We start from the raw sequence: 24727 nt of genomic DNA, 5'->3' as shown, positions 1-24727 counted from the left end.
AAAGTTATGGTAGTATTTTTATAAGGATTGCTATTCAAATATTTATCCTTGCACTCTGTTTGAAATGTAGTTGTAGTTATCCTTGGGAGCAAGAACTAATTGTATCATGTTGATCCTTAAACATTGCAGCTGGTAAATAGCAAAGACTCCTACTTTTTGGATTGAATTTCTTTCTTTCTTTCTTTCTTTCTTTCTTTCTTTCTTTCTTTCTTTCTTTCTTTTTTTTTTTTTTTTTTTTTTTTGACGGAATCTTGCTCTATCACCCAGGCTGGAATGCAGTGGCGCGATCTCGGCTCACTGCAAGCTCTGCCTCCCGGGTTCACGCCATTCTCCTGCCTCAGCCTCCCAAATAGCTGGGACTACAGGCGCCCGCCACCACGCCTGGCTAATTGTTTTGTATTTTTTTTAAGTAGAGACGGGGTTTCACCATGTTAGCCAGGATAGTCTCGATCTCCTGACCTCGTGATCCACCTGCCTCGGCCTCCCAAAGTGCTGGGATTACAGGCGTGAGCCACCGCGCCTGGCCTTGGATTGAATTTCTTTAGAAAATGGACTTAGAACAAGTGTTAAGGTAGTTGCTATTTCTTTTCACCCCGTGTACTGCTTTTGTTTCATTTTAAAATTTAATGTTAAGAAAACATTCTTTATATGACCAATTTTTGTTACATATTTATAAGTTAATAACTGCTTCTCTTTATCCTCCTTCCCTAATTACTCTGTTGTCACCCTTGGGTTTATGGATTTTAGATGTTTTATATCTCTGCTACTGAGTAACCCTTCTTGTTTAGATCTGTTTTTGAAAAGATAAATTATACAGACGTTACCATATTCCAATCATAAATTTCATTTTTTTTCTTTTTTCATATTGAGATAATTTTTACTTCTTCATGTTAAAATCTCAAATATATCTTAATTCTTACTGGGTATGCCAGCACGTAGCTATAGTTACTCAGCTACTCAGGAGGCTGAGGCACAAGGATCCCCCGAGCTGAGGAGTTTAAGGCCTGCCTGGGCAACATAGCAAGACCCTATCTGTTTAAAAAGAAAAAAAAAATTAGCATGTGGTTCCACCACTGGAATATAAAAAGCCAAGATTAAAAATATTAGTGTGTTGTATATCTTTTCTCTCTCTGCTTTTTTTGATCTCGTTTGTTTTGAAATGAGACTGGCCAATTTATCTGTTGGTTCTTCCTAAAATCAAATTTGCTGTTTCTGTAAATAACTGCATTTTATGTGTCCTTACTCTTTTTAACATTTCATTACAGTGCAGTCTTGATCATGGTGACAAATATCTGTCCAAATATTGTCTCTCTAGTCTTTATGAAGTACATCATTCATTTTTTTTTTGAGATGGAGTCTTGCTGTGTTGCCCAGGCTGGAGTGCAGTGGTGCGATTTCAGCTCACTGCAACCTCTGTCTCCTGAGCTACAGCGATTCTCCTGCCTCAGTCTCCTGAGTAGCTGGGATTACAGGCGCACGTCACCATGCCAAGCTAATTTTTGTTTTTTTCATTGTTGTTTTTTTGAGACAGGAGTCTCGCTCTATCGCCCAGGCTGGAGTGCAGTGGCGCAATCTCGGCTCACTGCAACCTCCGCCTCCTAGGTTCAAATGATTCTCCTGCCTCAGCCTCCCAAAGTGCTGGAATTACAGGCGTGAGCCACCACACCTGGCCTTTTTGTATTTTTTAGTAGAGACGGGGTTTCACCATATTGGCCAGGTTGATCTCAAACTCCTGATCTTGTGATCCACCCGCCTCGACCTCCCAAAGTGCTGGGATTACAGGTGTGAGCCACTGTGCCCGGCCTGTACATCATTCTTTCAAGTTGGAAAAAAGAAAGGAAAACCAATGCTTAAACAGTGTTCGCACTTAAGGTCTATTGGTTACTTTGTTAAGTCCTTTTGTTATCATGTTTAATCCTTAAAACAACCCTCTGAAATACTATTAATTTTGACTAAATTGAAAACTAAGGCTCAAAGACATTGTGTTCAATGTCTGTGGTTCTGACTCCAAAGAATATAACCTTTGCACTGTAATGGATTACCTGGAAGCTAATGTTGTAGAACATTGAATATGTCATATCACAAGCTCTTGTATGTATTGCCTGTGTAACTTGATCATCTGATGTGAAGACCTTAAGTGATTTTAAGTACCACCTTTATTAGATTTTAGAAATATTGTAAGCAGTCTTTATTCATTGTCAGTCTTAACTAAATTGATACTTATCTGGAGTGCACTTTGGAAGTTTGTTTCTGAAGTTCTAAGTTACACAGTTTGGATAAGTAATGTACATTTGAGTGGCAGGATGATTTATACTAGCTTTGGGCAGTCCCTTGGCTTTCCTGGTGACACTTAAATTTCCAGCTTGCTGACACTAACCTCTTTTCCTTAAGAAAATAAAAGCAGAGATCCAGAGAGTGGTCTGTCCATCTCAGTTTCTCCTTAACTTTCTTTTGGTTTCAAACATTATTTCAGTCATGCTTTCCTTTTACCGTGATGGAAAAATGAGCTTGGTATGTTTTAGGAATAGGAAGAAGATTACCATACTGATCTGTAGAGTAAGGACAAGTGGTTGTAGCAAGGTCAGAGGAGTCTGCAGAAACCAGATCTTCAGGGACTTTTTAACTAGCATAAAGAGCTTAGATTTTATTCTAGTCCCATGGAATGCTAAATTTTAAAATAAGGGGGCATGATTTGACATCTTTTTTGAGGTTTTTAACATGTTATTCCACGCACAAAAACGGAGATTTAAAAATGTACCCATTAAACTGCTAAAAAGGAAATTGAGTGGCGAGAATCTAACAGAAGTCTAATTTCTAATATGTTTATTATATGGTTGTAGTTAGAGGGACTCTTCCTAGCTTAAAGCTGGGGCTCTGGAGGCTATTTTATACTTTAACGCAACATGATAGGGAATTAAAGTGCTGAAATGTTGGTTTATTATCACATTTTTCTATCCCAAAGTGGCATGAAGAAAACAGCTACTTGACTGCACAGCTTTTGGGAATGGGGATAAGGCATTATGATATTCCTAAGAACATCCTGTTCAGATGAGTGTTATATATCATCAAGTATTAAGCTTCTGCTCATTTACAGTCACAGTTTCATTTATTCACTCAACACAAAGGACTAACAATTTTTAAAAAGAAAAGGGAAAGTGGGAAGTTTATTTTAACGAAATGTTACAAGTATTCTTTGTGAATGTACTTACCTTCTCATTTTATATGTAAATTATGGCTTTAATATTTTATCTCTGATGATTTGTGATATTGAGCATTTTTTTCATGAATTTTGACCATGTTTTAGCCCTTTGTATGTTTGCTTTTGAAAACTGTCACCTGCCCAATGGTGACTAGGTTTCCACATACGAATTTTAGTGGGGGACACAAACATTCAGAATATAGGAGATATTTATAAAACAATCCCCCAAAGCTTCATAATGCACACTCTTTTCAAGTGTATGTGGTATGTTCATCAAGAGAGACCATATGCTGGGCCATGAAACAATCCTAAATACATTGAAACAGGCAGAATTAATACAAGAGTATATTCTCGGACCAAAATGGAATTAAATTTGAAATCAGTAACAATACAAGAGGCCTAGGTGGGGGGATTGCTTGAAGCCAAGAGTTCAAGACCAGCCTGGGCAATACAGTGAGATCCTGCTCTACAAACAAAAACAAAAAGTACAGTATCTAAAAAGAAACCCAAATATTTTTATATTAAACACAACAATTTTCGACAACCTGTTGGCCAAAGTAATCACAAGGAATATTAAAAGTCCTTTTGAACTGAATTATAATGAAAATAAAGCAAATTAGAATATGCCAGTGCATCTTCAACTGGAATTAGAGAGAAATGTGCATCTTCACATGCTTATAATAGAAAAGAATAGAGGTTAAAAAAAAATTGACCTAAAGTTCTACCTCAAGAGAGGAAACGAGGCCGGTTGCAGTGGCTCACGCCTGTAATCCCAGCACTTTGGGAGGCTGAGGCGGGTGAATCACCTGAGGTCAAGAGTTTGAGACCAGCCTGGCCAACATGGTGAAACCTTGTCTCTACTAAAAATATGAAAATTAGCCGGGTGTGGTGGAGGGCACCTGTAAATCCAGCTAATCAGGAGGCTGAAGGGAGAACTGCTTGAACCCTGGAGGCGGAGGTTGCAGTGCACTCCAGCCTGGTGACAAAAGTGAAACTTTGCCTCAAAACAAAAAGAACAACAACAACAAAAAGGGCTGGGTGTGGTGGCTCACACCTTTAATCCCAGCACTTTGGGAGGAGGAGGTGGGTGGATCACCAGGTCAGGAGTTGGAGACCAGCCTGGCCAACATGGTGAAAAACGTAGTGAAACCCCGTCTCTACTAAAAGTACAAAAATTAGCCGGGTGTGGTGGTTGCATCTGTAAACCCTGCTACTCGGGAGGCTGAGGGCAGGAGAATTCTTGAACCTGGAAGGCAGAGGTTGCAGTGAGCCGAGATTGTGCCATGGTACTCCAGTCTGAGCGACAGAGCAGGACTCCATCTCGGGGCGCGGGGAAAGGCAGAAAAGAACAAAGTAAACTCAAGAACAAGGCAGGAAATAAAGAGCAGAAATCAATGAACTAGAGAATAAGCAGGAAAAAATGAACCAAACTACACTGAGTTAACAATGTTCACTTATAAGGTAGTCCCTCACTTGGCTTCTCTTCCCCTCAGTGGACAACACACCCGATTGGTCAGACTGTAGAGGAGAGGAATGGACACACTCACATGTTGTTTATTGGAATGCAGAGTGGTATAACCTCCTATAATGGGGTTTTGTCAACATCTAGCTAAATTACATGTTCATTTACCTTTGATCTAGGAAATCCTACCTTAGGAGTATACTTTAAAGATAGAATGGCAAAAATACAAAATGACATATGCAGAAGGTTATATTCATTGCAGCATTATTTAGAGTAGCAAAAGATTGAAACAACCCAAATATCCATCTATTAGGGTTCTGATTGAATAAAATGGTTCATGTGCCAAGTGTGATATTATGTAGGTATAAAAGTAAAAAACGTAATACCTTTTAAGCTGTCATTGCTACTGTACATTTTGTTAAGTAAAATAATAAGATACGGAACAGTGGGTAAAGTAGGCTACTTTTTATTAAAGTAAATATGTTTGAGTATGTGTTCATGTAGAATACTTTTATTTCTTTTAAATGGAATTAACCCAAAACTAATTTATTATAGGGAACAGGGATAGAAGGACTAGCTAGAATTCTCTGAATATACCTCGTTTTCTAGATGTGACTTTGAATCAAGTATGTCAATATTTTACATAATCCTAAAAGAAGTTTTTGTCATTAAAAAAAAACCCTAAAAGGAAAAGCAAAATGAAACAGAAGCCTAAGTGGCATAACCATAGGAAGAAACTATTTTAAGTGTTTTTAAAACATAGTAATTTAATTATATATGCCTGGGGGTTATACCTTTGTACAAAAAGAATGGAATAAAAACCATTTAATCATAGTGTTAGTATTATTATTTCTAGACTGTTGTGTATATATTGTGTGACAAAGTAAATGAGTTTGTGTTGTTGCATAACAAGATTTTCAGTATACGAGAAATAAAAGATCAAGGAGGTTGAAAAAGTGTAGACTTTTATTTGAAAGTGTCAGTATACTAATTCTGACCACTGTAAAAAGGCCTAGAAAAGGTGACCAAATCAGGAGTAAGGAGCACCCTTAGCACTCTGATTGTTGTTTCTGAACACTGTTTCCCACAGAAAAGTACCAGCGTTCCTTGGATATATGGTTGATTTCAGGTCTGGGGCAGGAAGTAGACAAGATGACCCTGGGATATTTTGTAATACCAGAATCAAAGAAGCTATTAAGAGATTACTAAGGTCGTATCTAAAGGACTTAGGAGCTACCTTGAAGATTGTCTCACTGACCAAAGACAGGAAAATTTGATATCAGTAAGAATAACAACTGCAGTGATTTGATATATATCACATTTATTTAAATCCGGAAAGTTTATGATGCTTTCCCTAAAAAACGTCTATTGTTTACTGTTCAGGGAAGTCAGGATACCAACTGATTTCAAAACTCATAAAAATCAAGGATTTATTCTTCTTTTTAGAAACAACCTCAAAGAAAGGTTTGATGAGGGAATTCTCGCTTAAAAGATATTCCAGTGGCCAGGAGCGGTGGCTCCCACGTGTAATCCCAGCACTTTGGGAGGCCAAAGCATGTGAATCACGCTTGAGGCTAGGAGTTCGAGACCAGCCTGGCCAACATGGTGAAACCCTGTCTCTACTAAAAATACAAAAATTAGCTGGATGTGATGGCACACGCCTGTAATCCCAGGTACTCAGGTGGCTGAGGCATGAGAATCGCTCGAACCTGGGAGGTGTAGGTTGCAGTGAGCCGAGATTGTGCCACTGTACTCCAGCTTGGGTGACAGAGTGAGAGTCTGTCTCAAAAAAAAAAAAAAAAAAGAAGATAGATAGTAAATGATGAAGTATAATTATAGTTAGAATATCACTATTTGCAAATCTCAGTGAAATACTAGATTTAGACAATTATCATTGGCTGCTGTTATATAAAAATATAATCAGACAATACTTATGTGCCTCTTGATGAAGAACACCTTATTATGTATGAGGTAGTCTTTTCTAATTATCAACCTTGAATTTGATTAATACTCTAGTTAAACAATTACTGAAAATACAAGAATGGAGAAACATGTTTTAAAATGCCACAGAATAGTAAAATACAGGTAATTGAAGGCTATATGGGACAAATGACTTTATTTCTTTCACCAAGGGGAAAAAAGCAAGAGGAACCGATAAATAATAGATTTAAGAGTCATGTATGGTTGGGTGACCTGGGGAAGCAAGAAAAAAAAAGTCATGTCAAACAGTTACAATATGTGGACCTTATTTAGATATTAACTTGAACAAACTGAAAAAACAAAAAAACAAACAACCCAGCCTGGGAAATGTGAATACTGCCTGTTAAATAATGGATAGTTTTAGAGAATTAATACTTCTTTCAGTTGACACAACGTTTGCCATGAGTTGAGAATTGTTGAAGCTGGATGATGAGTACCTGGAAATCTGCTGTTACTGTCTCTGTAACAAAAGGTTAAAAATTTTAAAAAGAACAATTAGGTTATTTTCAAAATAGCATTTTGATATTCCAAAGTTAGACATTAAGAGACTAAATTGCTGAATAATTATTTATGAACTTTAATTATTTGTAGCTTTCACTCTCTTCTGGTGATGAAACATTGGTTAAAAGATCAAGCCAGGCACTATGGTTCCTGCCTGTATAATCCCAACATTTTGAGAGGCCAAGGCAGGAGGATCGCTTGAGCCCCAGAGTTGAAGACCAGCTTGGGCAACATAGTAGGACCTTGTGTCTAGAAAAAAATTAAAAACTTACCTGGGTGTGGTGGCACATGACTGTATCCCGCCTACTTGGACAGCTGAGGTGGGAGGATTGGTTAAGCCCAGGAATTTGAGGCTGCAGTGAACCATGATTGTGCCACTGCACTCCAGTCTGGGTGACAGAGTGAGATCCTATTCAAAAATAAAATAAATAAAAAGATCAGATCAAAATAAATAGAATAGGCCAGGCACGGTGGCTCACACCTGTAATCCCAACACTTTGGGAGGCCGAGGCGGGAGGATCACCTGAGGTCAGGAGTTCAAGACCAGCCTGGCCAACATGGGGAAACCCCGTCTCTACTGAAAATACAGTTAGCCGGGTGTGGTGGCACATGCCTGTAATCCCAGCTACTCGGGAGGCTGAGGCAGGAGAATTGCTTGAACCTGGGAGGTGAAGGTTGTAGTGAGCCGAGATTGTGCCATTGCACCCCAGCCTGGGCGACAAGAGTGAAACTCTGTCTCAAATAAAATAAAATAAAATAAAATAAAATAAAATAAAATAAAATAAGGATCAGTTCAATAAATAATAGTTACTTTTGTTTGAAGACTGTGGTTATTTATTAAATGTAAGCACTATAGTGGATCCAGTAAGAATAAAGAGATCAAAACAATTACTGATTAATAGAGTTTGATAGGAAAAATTCAATACATTAATTTGTCAAAATAGTGTTATTGAAAAAATATATACATGTAAATAGTCTTAGAAAAGCTTTCTTCAGACGCGATTGTGACACTTAACTCCAGCTTAGACAATGGGAGTGAGACCCTGTCTCAAAAAAATAAAAAACAAAAACCAGTTCTTCTTGAACGTGGCTGTGATATGAAGGTATAAAAAATGAAAATTTCTATGAAACTGAGATGTAGTTTGTATACCAGTTGTTACTTTCCTTTTTTAAATTTTATACTTTTTTTTTTTTTTGCTGAATCTAAGGAAGTGTATCACAAGACATACCTAATGCTCTGTGCCTATTGTATTACTAATTTTTCTTCTTTAAAACATAGAAATATCCTTTCTAACATTTCCCTGGAAACGAATGTTTCTGAGCTTGTAAATAAGATTCCATATCCTAAACTTTTCTGGGACCCAAGATTTACCACGGTTTCATTTAGGGAATACTATTCTGTTAATGCTTTCTCTTTCAACCAAATTCACTACGTTGCCCGTTGTGTGTCATCTGATTTGTTGTGTGCACAACACATGTCTTTAATCTCAAGTTGGCAGCGTTTCTATAGCCGCTTTCTCACCCCTACTTTTATTTCTACATTTGCCTTTTTAAAGCAAAAAATAAAAAGGAGAGGTGGAGGTGATTATGTCAGAAAACTAACAAGGCTGTTCTTTTTTATCTCTTAGGAAATACGATTCGGGGACCAGTTTGTGCCGTGATAATGGGGTATAAATGCAGTAATCTTTGGCCCACAAGTGTGTTAGGATATAGCCTCTGTTCGAGATTATTGTCTCATTCTTCTACCCTTTAGCATAAAAGGCACATGAGATTTAGAATGTATAGTATAATCTCTCTCTCTATATATCATCATTGCCTTTGGGAGAAGGGAGTGGCATGTTTTTTTTAAAATCATGCTCATTCCCACTTTTTAACTTTTTTTTTAAAATTTTTTTTGCACACAAAACAAACATTTTCTAAAAATACATACAAACAAAAAGATGCATATCAAACATATTAGGAAGGTTGCACATGGGAAGACGGGGAATAGAAATGGGGGGTGGGAATTAAAGAAAATAAATGAGAGAGGGACTATGTATGGATCAATGATAATAACTCAATCCTCTATTTGACAAAGAAGAAGGACAAGGAAGAGGAAGAAAAAGAAAGTGGGATAAAGGATCAGAAAGGGAGGAAAATAGAAAAAATTAGAGTATGACTCCAGGGTAGACCTGTTTTGTTGTCGCGGGGTTGGTTGGTTGGTTTGTCTGTTGTATTTTTCATATGTTTCGCCATGTTGGCCAGGCTGGTCTCAAACTCCTAGCCTCAAGTGATCAACCCGCCTCGGCCTCCCGGAGTGCTGGGACTACAGGCGTGAGCCACCATGTCCAGCCCCCACATTGCTTCTGGCCTCCGTGGTAGACCTCCCAGACGGGGCGGCCGGGCAGAGGCGCTCCCCACATCCCAGACGGGGCGACCGGGCAGAGGCGCTCCCCACATCCCAGACGGGGCGGCCGGGCAGAGGCGCTCCTCACTTCCCAGACGGGGCGGCCGGGCAGAGGCGTTCCTCACATCCCAGAGATGGGCGGCTGGGCAGAGGCGCTCCTCACTTCCCAGACGGGGCGGCCGGGCAGAGGCGCTCCTCAATTCCCAGACCGGGCGGCCGGGCAGAGACGCTCCTCACTTCCTAGACGGGGTGGCGGCCGGGCAGAGGTGCTCCTCACATCCCAGACGATGGGCGGCCAGGCAGAGACGCTCCTCACTTCCTAGACGGGGTGGCGGCCGGGCAGAGGTGCTCCTCACATCCCAGACGATGGGCGGCCGGGCAGAGGCGCTCCTCACTTCCCAGACGGGGCGGCTGGGCAGGGGCGCTCCTCACTTCTTCCCATAGGGGGTGGCCGGGCAGAGGCGCTCCTCACTTCTTCCCAGATGGGGCGGCCGGCCAGAGGCGCTCCTCACATCCCAGACGGGGCGGCTGGGCAGATTAAAGAACACACATTCTTCTCACCAGCAAATGGAAGATTCTTAGCACGGTTAAGACATAGAACAGTGCAATCACTCCCCTACAAAATTACTTTTGCTACCATTTCTTTGTAGTGAAACCTTCAACTGTCTTTCTGTCTCAACTCTGAACATTAGATTTTCTTGTCTTTTTCTTGGATGTCACATGAATAGAACTATGCAGTGTATAGATTTGAGTCAGGCTTCTTTTAATTATACTAAAACATTAGAAATTCATCTTCATTGTTGCATATATCAACAGTTTGTTCTATTTATCGCTGAGAAGTTATTTCATTATATTATCTGCTACAGTTTGTCCGACTTCATTTTGGGGACATTTGGGTTTTTTCCAGCTTTTGTCTATTAAAAATAAAACTGCTTTAAACATTCATGTACAGGTTTTTGTGTAAATATAGGTTATTTCACATGGGTGAATATCTAAGTATGGAATTACTTTTCTTAAGTAGTTTATCGTTTTGCATTCCCACCAGCATCCAGGGTTAGTTGCTTTGCATCCTTCCCATTCTTTTAGGCAGTTTTAAAAATTTTAGTCATTCTTTTTTTTTTTTTTTTTTTGAGACAGAGTCTCCCTCTGTCGCACAGGCTGGAGTGCAGTGGCGCAGTCTTGGCTCACTGTAAGCTCCGTCTCCCGGGTTCACGCCATTCTTCTGCCTCAGCCTTCCAAGTAGCTGGGACTACAGGCGTCCGCCACCATGCCCAGCTAATTTTTTGTATTTTTAGTAGAGACGGGGTTTCACCATGTTAGTCAGGATGGTCTCAATCTCCTGACCTCCTGATCTGCCCGCCTTGGCCTCGCAAAGTGGTGGGATTACAGGCGTGAGCCGCCACACCTGGCCAAAAATTTTAGTCATTCTAATAGATGTGTTGTGGTCTTTATTTGTATTTCTCTAATTATTAATGATTTTGAATATCTTTTGATGTGCTTACTTGCTGCCTGTATGTCTTCCATAGTGAAGTACATGTTCAAATCTTTTGCCCATATTTTTGAATTAGTTTTATTGAGTTTTGAAAGTGTTTTCTATATTCTTGATACAAGTCTTTTGTGAAATACATGACTTGTAAGTATTTCCTTACAGTCTGTGGTTTGTTTTCATTTTTTTAACATTGATTTTCACAGAGTAAAACATTTCCAATTTTGATGGCATCTAACATTTTTTTTTTTTGAGACAGAGTTTCACTCTTGTTGCCCAGGCTAGAGTGCAATGGCGTGATCTCCGCTCACCGTAACCTCCGCCTCCCAGGTCAAGCACTTTTCCTGCCTCAGCCTCCCAAGTAGCTAGGATTACGGGCATGCGCCACCATGCCCGACTGATTTTGTATTATTAGTAGACACGGGGTTTCTCCATGTTGGTTAGGCTGGTCTCGAACTCCCATCCGCAGGTGATCTGTCTGCCTCAGCCTCCCAAAGTGCCAGGATTACAGGCATGAGCCGCTGCGCCCAGCCCACATTTTTTCTTTTATGGGTTGTGCTTTTGATCTCATTTCTAAGAATTCTTTGCTTAATCCAAAGTCATGAATATTATATTTTCTTGGACAAAGTTTTACCTTATACATGTAAGTCTGATTTGTTTGAGTCTAATTTTTTTTTTTTTTTTTTTTTTTGAGACGGAGTCTCGCTCTGTCACCCAGGCTGGAGTGCAGTGGCTAATCTCGGCTCACTGCAAGCTCCGCCTCCTGGGTTCACGCCATTCTCCTGCCTCAGCCTCTCCGAGTAGCTGGGACTACAGGCGCCCGCCACCACGCCCGGCTAATTTTTTTTGTATTTTTAGTAGACACGGGGTTTCACCGTGGTCTCGATCTCCTGACCTCGTGATCCGCCCACCTCGGCCTCCCAAAGTGCTGAGATTACAAGCGTGAGCCACCGCACCCAGCCTGTTTGAGTCTAATTTTTGTATATAGTGAGTATGGATTGAATTTATTTTTTCCCTGCAGGCGTTCAGTTATCGAAGCATCGTTTGTTGAAGAGACTATCCATTCCCATTTGAATTACCTTTGCACATTTGTTTAAAAAATTCAGTTGTCAGTTCTTTTTGGATCTGTTTCTGGACTTTATTCTCTTATTCATCTGTGTGTCTAGTATTTTTTGATGCCATATACCTTTACTGTAGCCTTTTTTTTTTTTTTTTTTTTTTTTTGGGAGACGGAGTCTCAGTCGCCCTGGCTGGAGTTCAGTGGTGCAGTCTCGGCTCACTGTAGCCTCTACCTCCCGGGTTCAAGCGATTGTCCTTCATCAGCCTCCCGATTAGCTGGGAATGCAGGTGCGCACACTACTAGTCCCGGCTAATTTTTTGTATTTTTAGTGGAGACTAAAATCCCAAAGTGCTGGGATTACAGGCATGAGCCACTGTGCGTGGCACCTTTCCGATAGCTTTATATGCAGTCTTCAAACCAGGTGATGTGAACATGCAACTCTTTGTTCTTTTTCAAAATTATTTAGCGATTCTATTTCCTTTTCCCTCCCCCATGTAAATTTTAGAGGGTACACAAAATTTGTGTATATATTCCACATTTCTCCATTTATTCATCTACCAATAGTTGAATAGATGAAGAAAAATCTTGATTATATTTTATTGTGTATATATTCTACATTTTCTTCACCTATTCATCTGTTAATAGACACTTAGGTTGATTCCATATCTTGGGTATTGTGAATAGTGCTGCAGTAAAATGGGGATGCAGGTATCCCTTTGATGTGCTGATATCTTTTCCTTGGATAAATACCCAGTAGTGAGATTGATGAACCATACGGTAGTTACATTTTTAGTGTGTTCAGAAGTCCCCATACTGTTTTTCCTAATGACTGTACTAATTTATATTCCCGTCAACAGTATATGAGAGTTCCCTTTTCTCCACATCCTTACCAGCATCTGTTATTTTTTGTCTTTTTAATAATAGGCTTTCTCACTGGAGTAGGATCTCATTGTGGTTTAGATACATACATTTCCCTGATGATTCATGTTGTTGAGCATTTTATTTTCTTTTTCACTTTTGAGACAGGATCTCACTCTGTTGCCCAGGCTGGAGTGCAGTGGTGCGATCACAGGTCACTTCAGCCTCATCTTCTCAGGCTCAAGTGATTCTCCCACCTCAGTCTCCTGATTAGCTGGAACTACAGTTGTCCACCACCACATCCAGCTAATTTTTTGTATTTTTTTGTAGAGACAGGGTTTCACCATGTTGCCCAGGCTGGCCTCAAACTCCTGGGCCCAGGCAATCTCCCTAACTCGGCCTCTGGAAGTGCTTGGGTTACAGGCATGGGCCGCTGCTCCTGGACTCATTTTTTTCATATACAGTGTTGGCTGTTTGTATGTTGTCTTTTGAGAAATGTCTGTTTATGTCCTTTGCTCACGTGTGTGTGTGTGTGTGTGTGTGTTTATACGTGTGTACTTTTCTGCCCACTTTTTTTTTTTTTTTTTTGAGACGAAGTCTTGCTCTGTCACCAGGCTGGAGGGCAGTGGCGTGATCTCGGCTCACTACAACCTCCGCCTCCTGGGTTCAAGCAATTCTCTTGCCTCAGCCTCCCGAGTAGCTGGGATTACAGGTGCATGCCGCCACGCCGAGCTAATTTTTATATTTTTAGTAGAGATGGGGTTTCACCATGTTGGCCAGGATGGTCTTGATCTCTGGACCTCGTGATCCACCCACCTCAGCCTCCCGAAGTGCTGGGATTACAGGCATGAGTCACCACGCCCAGCCTTTTGCCCACTTTTTAATGAGATCTTTTTTTAAACTGTTGAGTTTCTCATATATTCTGAATATTAGTCACTTGTGTGATGAGTAGCTTGCAAATACTTTCTTCCATTCAACAGGTTGTCTCTTCTGTTGATTGTTTCCTTCGCCATGCAGAACTGTGCATTTTAATATAGTCGCATTTATCATTATTTGTATTGCCTCTGGAGTTTCAGATCTTGGCCATATTTGCATAAATCTGTGTCCTAAGGTGTTCTCCCTTTGTTTTCTTCTAGTAGTTTTATAGTTTCGGGTCTTATGTTTAAGTTTTTAATCCATCCTAAGTTGAATTTTGTATATGGTGAGAGATAGGGGTCCAGTGTCATTTCTTGTGGATATCCAATTTTTCACATACCAATTATTGAAATGGTTTTTCTTTCCGTAATGTGTTGTATGTTCTTGGAACCTTAGTGAAAAATCTGTTGGCTCTAAGTGAGACCGTGTTTACAAAATTATAACTGAGGAAATTGCGACCGTGAAAGAAATCATTGGTTTTACATACATGTTACACTGTTAGCAACTTTTACTTTTGGTTTAAAGCCTGGTTAGTACATGATTTTAATTTAACCAGTACCATCCTGTTTTTGGCCACTGTAGGCTTGTAATATATTTTAAAGTTGGGTAGTATAGTGTGATTCCGTCAGTTTTGTTCTTTTTGCTCAGGATTGCTTTGGCTCCTTAGGCTCTTTTTTACTTCCATGGGAATTTTAGGATTGTTTTCTCTATTTCTGTGAAAAATGATGTTGGTATTTTGATAAGGATTGCATTGAATCTTTGTATTGCTTTGGACAATATCATCATTTTAATGATGTTAATTCTTCTTTTGAGCATGGATTGTCTTTCTATTTGTGTCTTCAGTTTCATTCATCTGTTTTGTAGTTTTCATTGTAGATATCTTTCCCCTTTGCGGGTACATTTATTCATGGATGTTTTTTCTTTAGGTATTGTAAATGGAATTGCCTTCTTTTTTTTGTTGAGACGGAGTCTCACTCTGTCGCCCAGACTGGAGTGCAGTGGTGCAATCTTGGCTCACTGCAAGCTCCGCCTCCTGAGTTCACACCATTCTCCTGCCTCAGCCTCCGGAGTGGCTGGGACTACAGGCACCCGCCACAACGCCCAGCTAATTTTTTGTATTTTTATTAGAGATGGGGTTTCACCGTGTTAGCCAGGATGGTCTCCATCTCCTGATCTCATGATCCACCCACCTCGGCCTCCCAAAGTGCTGGGATTACAGGCATCAGCCACCACGCCTGGCCACCTTCTTGATATGTTTCTCAGCTATTGCATTATTGGTATATAGAAATGCTACTGATTTTTGCTTGTTGATTTTTTTTATCTTGCAACTTTACTGAATTGATCAGTTCTATGAGGTTTTTGGTGGAATCTTTAGGTTTTCCTAGATACACAGTCACATAATATTCTCAAAGAGGGACACATTGACTTCTTTTCCAATTTGGATGCCTTTATTTCCTTATTTTTGCCTGATTGCTCTGGCTAGGACTTCCAGTATTATGTTGGATAGTAGTGAAGAGAGTGGCGGCTTTTTTGTTTTGTGCCAGTTCTTAGAGGAAAGGTGGTCAGTTTTTCCCATTCAGTATTATGCTAGCTGTTGTTTGTCACAAGTGGTCCTTATTATATTGAGGTGTTTTTCTTCTGTGCTTAGAATGTTGAGAGTTTTTATTATGAAGGGATGTTGAATTTTATCAAATACTTTTTCTATGCCTATTAAGATGATCATGTGGTTCTTGTCCATCATTTTATTGATGTGATGTTTCATGACTCTTGATTTACATATGTTGAACCATCCTTGCATCCCTGGGAAAATTTTAACTTGATCTTGATGTTTTTGATGTGCTGTTGAATTTGGTTTTCTATTTTGATGAGAATTTTTGTATGTATGTTCATCAGAGATAATGGCCTGTAGTTTTATTTTTTTGTTGTAGCATTCTTGTCTGGTTTTGGTATTAGGGTAATATAATGCTGGCCTCTTAGAATAAATTAGGAAGAATTCCCTCCCCTTCAATTTTTTGGACTAGTTTGAGGAGAAGTGGTGTTAGTTGTTTCTAAGTTTGATAGAGTTCTGCAGTGGAGCCATCTGATCCTGAACTCTTCTTTTTTGGGAGATTTTTTACTACTAATTTTACCTCATTACTTGTTATTAGTTTGTTTAGATTTTCTATTTCTTCCTGATTCATTCTTGGTAGTTGTATGTGTCCAGGAATTTATCCATTTCTTCAAGGTTTTCCAGTTTGTTTTTGTATAGTTGTTCATAATGGTCTCTGATGATCTTTTGTATTTCTGTGGTATCAGTTGTAATTTCTCTTTTTTCATTTCTGATATTTTTATTTGGGTATCCTTTTTTGTTTAGTCTCAACAAGCAGTTAATTTGTTTATCTCTTCAAAAAACAATTTTTCATTTCATTGATCCTTTGTATTTTGTTAGTATCTGTTGCATTTGTTTCTTCTTGATCTTAATTGTTTCTTCTGTTAATTTTGGGTTTGGCATGTTCTGTTTTCATGGGATGTATGGTTTGACACTTAATTTGAAATTCTGATACTTTTTGGATATAGGTATTTATTAATTATGAACTTCCATCTTAGCACTACTTTATTAAATATTCTCTAGATTTTGGTATGTTTTGATTTGATTTTTATTTATTGTAAAGGTACATTTGATTTCATCCTTAATTTCTTTCTTGACCCTAGTGGTCATTTAGGAGCATGTTATTCACTTTCCATGTATTTGTACACTTTCCAAAGTTCCTCTTTGTTGATTTCTAGTTTTATTTCATTGTGATCTGAGAGGTTGGATACAATTCTGATTTTTAAAAATTTATTGAGACTTGATTTGTGTCCAAACATATGGTCTATCCGGGAGAATCTTCCATTTGCTGGTGAGAAGAATGTGTGTTCTTTAGCTGTGGGATGAAATGTTCTATAAATGTTTGTTAGGTCCATTTGGTCTAATGTGCAGTTTAAATGTAATGTTTCTTTGCTAATTTTCTGTCTGTTAGCATGCAGTGAGTTTTTGGGAAAAAAAAAATTCTGTCTAGATGACTAGATGATCTCCCTAATGCTGAGAGTGGGTTGTTGCAAACCCCAGTTATTACTGTACTCTTTCTCTCCGTTTAGATCTTTTTTTTTTTTTTTTTTTTTTTGAGACAGTCTTGCTTTGTCACCCAGGCTGGAGTGTATTGGCGTGATCTCAGCTCACTATAACCTCTGCCTTCCAGGTTCAAGTGGTTCTCGTGCCTCAGCCTCCTGAGTAGCTGAGATTACAGGCGTGTCACCAATTTTTGTATTTTTAGTAGAGACAGGGTTTCACCATGTTGGCCAGGCTTGTCTTGAACTCCTGACCTCAGGTGATCTGCCCACCTTGGCCTCCCAAAGTGCTGGGATTACAGGTGTAAGCCACCACACCCGGTCTCCATTGAGGTCTAGTAATATTTGCTTTATACATCTGGGTCCTCTGCTGTTTGGTGCATGTATGTTTAGAATTGTTATATTTTCTTGCTGAATCAATCTCTTTTATCCTTATATAATTACCTTGTCTCTCTTTACTGCTTTTGACTGTTTAATTGTAGCTACTTCTCCCCACTTTTGGTTCCTATTTGCGTGGAATGTCGTTTGTATTCCTTTACTTTCAATTTATATGTACCTTTATAGGGGAGATGAGTTTCTTGTGGGCAGCATATAGTTGTGACATTATTTTAAATCATTTCAACTAGTCTGACACTTTAATCTGTTGTATTATTAACATGTGAGGGCTTATTCCTGTTATTCTATTACTTAATTTCTGGTTGTTTTGTGTATTCATTGTTCCTTTCTCTCTTCTTGTTAACATTGTGGTTTGGTGGTTTTCTGTGGTGGTATTGTTTGAGGCTTTTCTTTTCCTTGATTGTATTTGCTCTACCACTGGGGTTTATATTCTGTCTGTTTTCATGATGATAGATACCATTCTTTATTTTCCCAGCATCAGACTCCTTTAAGCATTTCTTGTAGATTTGGTCTAGTGATGATGAATTTTCTTGCTTTTACTTGTTTGGGAAAGACTTTATTTCCCCTTCGTTTATGAAGGATAACATTGTTTGGTATAGTATATTTGGCTTTTTTTTTTTTTTTCTCCTTCAGCTTTTTGAACCTATTATCCCATTGTCTTCTGCCCTGTAAGGACTGTGCAGAGAAACTGCTGTTAGTCTAATGGGGGTTCATTAATAAGTGACTAGATAGTTATGTCTTGCTTTTTAAAGAATTCACTCTTTGTCTTTGATTTAGTGACCTTTTTACTATAAGGTGCTCTGGAAAAGATATTTTTGAATGTATACCTTTGGGGAGCTTTGTGCTTTATCTGGGTATCTAAACTTTTTGCTAGCCTTGCGAAGTTTTCATCTATTATTTTGTTAAACAGACTTTCTAGCCCTTCAAGTTTTCTTGTTGCCTCCTCAAACACAAAAAATTTGAAAATTTGGTAGCTTTATGATGTCCTATATGTGATGAGAATTTGCTCATTCTTTAAGAAAATTTAAATTTTCTTTTTTCAGCCGGGCGCAGTGGCTCACGCCTGTAATCCCAGCACTTTGGGAGGCTGAGACAGGCAGATCATGAGGTCAGGAGATCAAGACCATCCTGGCTAACACGGTGAAACCCCATCTCTACTAAAAATACAAAAAATTAGCCGGGCATGGTGGTGGGCACCTGTAGTCCCAGCTACTCGGGAGGCTGAGGCAGGAGAATGGCGTGAACCCAGGAGGTGGAGCTGGCAGTGAGCTGAGATCGCGCCACTGCAGTGTAGCCTGGGTGACAGAGCGAGACTCCGTCTCAAAAAAAAATTTTTTTTTTCTTTTTTCTTCTGACTGGGTTATTTCAAAAGGTTTGTCAAGTTTTGAGATTTTTTTTTCTATTTGATCTAGTTTGTTGAAGTTTTGAATGCATTTTGTTTCATTCAATGAATACATCAGGTCCCGAATTTGCTTCATCCTTTTTTATGCTATCTGTCTTTTTGGTGAATTTTTCATTCATATCCTGAATTGTTTTTCTTTTCTTTGTATTGTTTTCTTTGTATCTCAGTGTAACAGAATACTTCTTTAGTATCAATATTTTCAATTCCAAGATTTTATAAATTTCTTTTTGATTGGAATCTGTTGTTGAATTACTGTGTTCCTTTGAATTTATTATGGATTCACATTTTCTTGCTTTTTCTTGTTTCTTTGATTTCTACATTGATATCTATGCATCAGGTATTGACAGTCACTTCTTCCAGTAGTTTGAATTTCCTTTCATAGGGGAGGAATTTTTCCTAGAGATGTATCTGGGGTGTTGGTTGGGTAGGGCACTTTTGCTTTGATTCTGGATATATGCAGTAATGTAGACTCCATATGATTTTTTTAGGCATTAAACAGGGTCAGTGTTGTCTGTGATTTCTTCTGTGGTTTAGTGGGTGGTTCTTAAAGGAAGCTGTGGTGAAATTTTATTAGGGAATGGGTTGTCACGTGGGCCACTTTGGGCTCCTTTGGTGGTAGTAGTGAGAAGATCATGTTTGTTTTGGGGCTTCAGTGTGGCATATGCTGCCACCAGAGTTACTGGGTCTGTGCAGGTCGATTTTTGGGCTTCCAGGCAGCTTGCTTGGGTGCCAGGAATGGGGTGGATGAGTGGGCAGGTTATTGGGCCCTGGGCGGTAGGCGTGGCATAGTTGATGTCAGTAGCAGTGGCAAGACAACCCCCTGGAACCCAAGCATTTCACTTTGGTGTTGGCAGTGGTTGTGACAGGCTGACTAAATCAGTCTCCAAGCCTGCTGCAGGTGCCCACATGTGGGTGGGTGTCAGTTTTGGTGATAGTGGTCGGTTGAATGGACCCTGGCCCCTGGAAAAAGTGCTCAGGTACCGATGGTGGTAGACTAAGCAGGGTAATCTCCAGACCCTGAGCAGTGTGCTTACATACTGGAGGGGGCTGAGCTTGGATGAGCATACCTGTCCTCAGGTTCCCTGATTGTTTGTGCAGGCACTGGCTGTGGTCAACAGGGGTGGCATGATCCCCAGACTACCAGTGGAATGGTCAGGTGAGGGCTGCAGCCATCATGTTGCAGCTCTGCTACTGGGGAAGGTGGGTTGCTTTCTGTTGGAGCAGCTGTAGGCAGGCAGCTGGTAACTGGGCAGGTGCACTTTGCTAGGGTGTTGACCCTGGCAGCAATAGCCCACGGTACAGACGCTGGGGTCTGTAAAGTTTGTATTTAGGGCATATCAAAATGCCTAGTTACCCCACTGCTAGGGAGGGTGGGGTCCGGCTAGTACCTTGTGTTTTCCTTCAGGGCTGTTGATTTGGGAGATAACTTATTCTTTTTGGGGTGTGTGTGTGTGTGTGTGTTTCACATTTTTTAGGGTTAGCCTGCATCCAAAGAGAGTTTATTCTTTATAGTAGTGAATTTTTTCATTTGTGAACAAAGTGTATCTATTTAAGACTTAAGTTTCCGTGTTTGGTGTATTGCAGTTTTCACCGTATATACTTTGAACATTTTTGTTATATTTCTTGTTCTTTTTTTCTACTTTTTATTATCTTAAAATACTGTTCAAATCAGGATCTGGAGTATCCTGGGTTATACAAACCTATATATAAGTAAATATACATTTTTTATCGTAGTTTGCTTTATTGCACTTAGCAGATGCTGAATTTTTTAAAACAAATTTGAGGTTTTATGATAGGTGCAATGACATGCACCTGTAATCCCAGTTACTCGGGAGGTTGAGGTGAGAGGATTGCTTGAGGCCAGGAGTTTGAGACCAGCTTGAGCAATATAGGAAGACCCCATGTCTGAAATAAATTTAAAAAGGAAACATTAGCTGGGTCATGGTAACATGCACCTGTAGTCCCAGATGCTTGGGAGGCCATGGTGGGAGGATTGCTTGAGCCTCACTGTACTCCAGCCTGGGTGATAGAGCAAGACCCCATCTCTTAAAAAAAAAGAAAAAAAAAAGCCAGGGGCGGGGGCAGGGAAGGCATGGGATTTGTGACAACTTTGCATCTATTAAGTCTGTCGGTTTCATTTTTCCAGCTGCATGTGGAAAAATATTTTCATGTCTGTTACATTTTAATTATCACGATATTTCAAACTTTTATTATTATTACTATTACATCTCTTATGGTGATGTGTCATCAGTGATCTTTGATGTTAGTATTGTAATTGTTTTGGGCACCAGAAGCCACACCCGTATAAGAAGGCAAACTTAATCCAGAACACTGTGTGTGTTCTGACTGCTCCACTAACCAGCCATTCCCCTGTCTCTTTCCCTCTTCTTGGACCTCCAGACCTCCCTATTCCTTGAGACACGATAATATTGAAATTAATCCAATTAATAATCCTATAGTTGCCTGTATGTTTTCAAGTAAAAGGAATAGTCACACATCTATAACTTGAAATCAGAAAGCTGGAAATGATTAAGCTTAGCGAGGAAGGCATGTCAAAGCCAAGACAGAGCACAAAGCTAGGCCTGTAGCACCACACAGTTAGACAAGTTGTTATTGCCAAGGAACAGCTTTTGAAGAAATTAAAAGTGCTACTGCAGTAAACACAGGGATGATAAGAAAGTGAAACATTGTTATTGCTGATATGGAGAAGCCTTATGGACAGGCCAACTCTCTTGTTAGGGGCTAAAGTAACTGGTGACTTTTTGTTGAAGTCATTGCTCATTGACCATTCCATAAATCCTAGGGCCTTTAAGAATTATTTTAAATCTACTTTGCAGGTGCTCTGTAAATGGAACAACAAAGCCTGTTTATAGTAGGTTTTTCTAAATATTTTAAGCCCACTGTTGAGATGTACTACTCAGAGAAAAAGATTCCTTTCAAAGTATTACTGCTCATTGACAGTGCATGTGGTCACCCAAGAGCTCCGAAGGAGATTAATGTTTTCATGCCTGCTACTACAATTTTCATTCTGCAGCCCATAGATCAAGGAATAATTTTGATTTTCAAGTCTTATTATTTAAGAAATACATTTTGTAAAGCTATAGCTGCCAGAGATAGTGATTCCTCTGATGGATCTGAGTGAAGTAAACGGAAAACCTTTTGGAAAGGATTCAGTATTCTAGATGCCATTAAGAACATTCATGATTCATGGGAGGAGGTCAAAATATCAACATTGAGGTGATTAAGACTTTCAAGGGGGAAGTCATTGCAGATGTGGTAGATACATCAACAGATTTGTAATCAAAACTAGAGCTTGAAGATGTGAGAGAACTGCTGTAATCTCATGGTTGAACTTGAATGGATGAGGCATTGTTTCTTATGGATGCGCAAAGAACATGGTTTTTTGAGATAGAACTGAATACTACTTGACCTTTGGTGATAATGCAACCTCAGCTTGTGAGAGGATTGACTCCAGTTTCAAAAGAGGTTCAGCTGTGGGTAAAATGGCCAACAATATTGCATGCCCTAGGGAAATCTTTGATGAAAGGAAGAATTCATAGATGTGGCAAACTTTTGTCTTATTTTAAGAAATTGTCACAAATACCCCACCTTCAGCTACCACCACCCTGAGCAGTCAGCAGCCAAAAACATTGAGGTAAGGCTCTTTATCGGCAAAAAGATACTACAACTCCCTGAAAGCTCAGATGATCGTTACCGTTTTTTGGCAGTAAGAACATTTTTAAGTTAAAGTGTGTATATTGTTTTTGATTTTTATTTTTTGAGACTGGGTCTTGCTCTGTCACCTAGGCTGGAGTGCAGTGGTGTGATCCTGGCTCATTGCAGCCTCAACCTCCCTGGCTGAAGCAACCCTCCCATTTTAGCCTCCCGAGTCTCTGGCACCATAGGCACATGCCACCATGTCTGGCTAATTTTTTCATTTTTTGTAGAGATAAGGTCTTACTGTGTTGCCTAAGCTGGTCTTGAACTCCTGAGTTTAAGTGATCCTCCCACCTGAGTCTCCCAAAGTGGTGGGATTACAGGCAGGAGGTACCCTTAAGGATGGGTTTTATTAGAAATAGCCACCTGTTTTGTTGGCTTCTTCCTTGACTTGGATTTCTTCCTTGACTTGGTATGGATAGTTGACTAGAAACAGATGTTAACTCCTTGACCAGTGCATTTCTCTTTCCCCATTCTAATAGATAAGCTTTAATGGATATCTTTAGTGGATATTCTAATAGATAAGCTTTTTTTTTTTTTTTTTTTTTTTAACAAGCTTCCTAGTGGGCAGCAGTATAAACGCCACCAAATCAAACTTACCTTTTACCAGGTTGCTTTTATTTTTTAAAGACCAAGATTGAGTCTAACAGTCAGGAGATTTTTAATGTTAATTAAAGACTTTATGCAGCACTGTAGTGAGCACTAAAAATAAATGAAAAAACAGTTCTACCTTAAGTGAGTTTACATGCATAATTTAAAGATACTTTTATTACACTTAAAAATATAGGATGGTATTTGCTTATATACTAATACAGTGTAAGCTGTAAAAAAAGTAATTGCAGCAGAAATTCAAAGCTAAGTTGGAGTTGAAGTTGGGGGATGTAAACATCATGGAAGAACTTGAGCTGGGCCAAAAGAGCAACCATGATTCAGATAAGTGGAAATGGAAACTCTTCAGGTGTAAGGGAGCAGAAGGTGGGTGGCAGAATTAGGATAAAAATGTAAGTAATGAGAAGACTGCTTCCAGCGTAACTAATAGTCAAGTTGGGAAGACAGCTCTATGAACAGATAACCTCAGGGAATGAATGCAAAATAATGAAAGTAGGGGAGCAAAGGGTTGAATGATTGAATGTCCTGTGAGCATAGAGTCAGCTTCAGTTTTCCAAATTATAACATCCTTGTCATATTTAGGTATTTTCCTCCTGTTCCTAGCTTGTTGCGTGTTTTTCATCATGAAAAGCCATGGAATTTGGTCAGATGCTTTTTCTGCATCATTAAAGATGATTTTTTTCCTTTATTCTGTTAATGTGGTATATTACATTAATTGAATGTCATATGTTGAGCCATCTTTGTACCATTGACTACCTTTGTAAGTAATGTTTTATTAGCATAAAGTCAAGCTCAATTGTTTACATATTGTCTATGGTTGTCTCTGTGACAGAGACAGAAGTAAATAATTATGACAGAAACCATCTGGTTTGCAAAATCTGGAATATTTACTGTTTACTCTCTTTTGTGTGACGGAGTTTTGCTCTTATCACCTAGGCTGGTGTGCAGTGGCCTGATCTTTGCTCACTGCAACCTCTGCCTCCTGGATTCAAGCCATTTTCCTGCCTCAGCCTCCTGAGTAGCTGGGACTACAGGCACCCGCCACCACACCCAGCTAATTTTTGTATTTTTGCTAGGGATGGTGTTTCACTGTGTGGCCAGGATGGTCTCGAACTCCTGACCTCAGGTGATCCACCGGCCTTAGCTTCCCAAAGTGCTGGGATTACAGGCGTGAGCCATCGCGTATGGCTACTATTTACTGTTTAAAAACATTTTCTAACCTCTCCTTCTAGAGTCATCAGTATAGACATCATTATTTAGTGTATATTTAGAAGATAATGGACTAATCTTTACTGATTAACACTCTGTAAATTGCTTTACTTGATAATAGTTATGGTTTATCTCTCTGTCATAAGTAAGGGGTATAATCTGGTTAAGGGAAGTTAAATGATGGTTTTATGAAAAATGTTAAGTTAATGAATTTGTTAATGTCCTTTCTAATTCAAGTTCATGGCTTATATTTTGAAATATTGTTATACTCAGTAACCAAACTCTTTTCTTCTCCCCCCTTCACCCATCCTAGTCTCCGATAACCATCATTCTACCCTCTACCTCCATGAGATCCACTTTTTGTTTGTTTTTTAAATAGACAGGGTCTCATTCTGTCACCTGGGCTGCAGTGCAGTGGTGCGATCATAGCTCACGGTAGCTGTCATAGCTCACTGTAGCC

The 24727-nt window shown here is 39.4% G+C and overlaps 1 protein-coding gene across 2 annotated transcripts in view; it reads left to right on the top strand.

The window, feature by feature from the left end:
• The window catches only part of JMJD1C (jumonji domain containing 1C), a 369469-nt gene that overhangs the window by 121491 nt on the left and 223251 nt on the right, over positions 1–24727 (top strand). The gene's annotated exons all lie outside the window — the stretch shown is intronic.

Source organism: Symphalangus syndactylus, chromosome 4 (genome assembly GCF_028878055.3).
Source record: "Symphalangus syndactylus isolate Jambi chromosome 4, NHGRI_mSymSyn1-v2.1_pri, whole genome shotgun sequence".
NCBI classification, from domain to species: domain Eukaryota; kingdom Metazoa; phylum Chordata; class Mammalia; order Primates; family Hylobatidae; genus Symphalangus; species Symphalangus syndactylus.
This window is presented reverse-complemented; position numbering and strand designations above follow the sequence as displayed.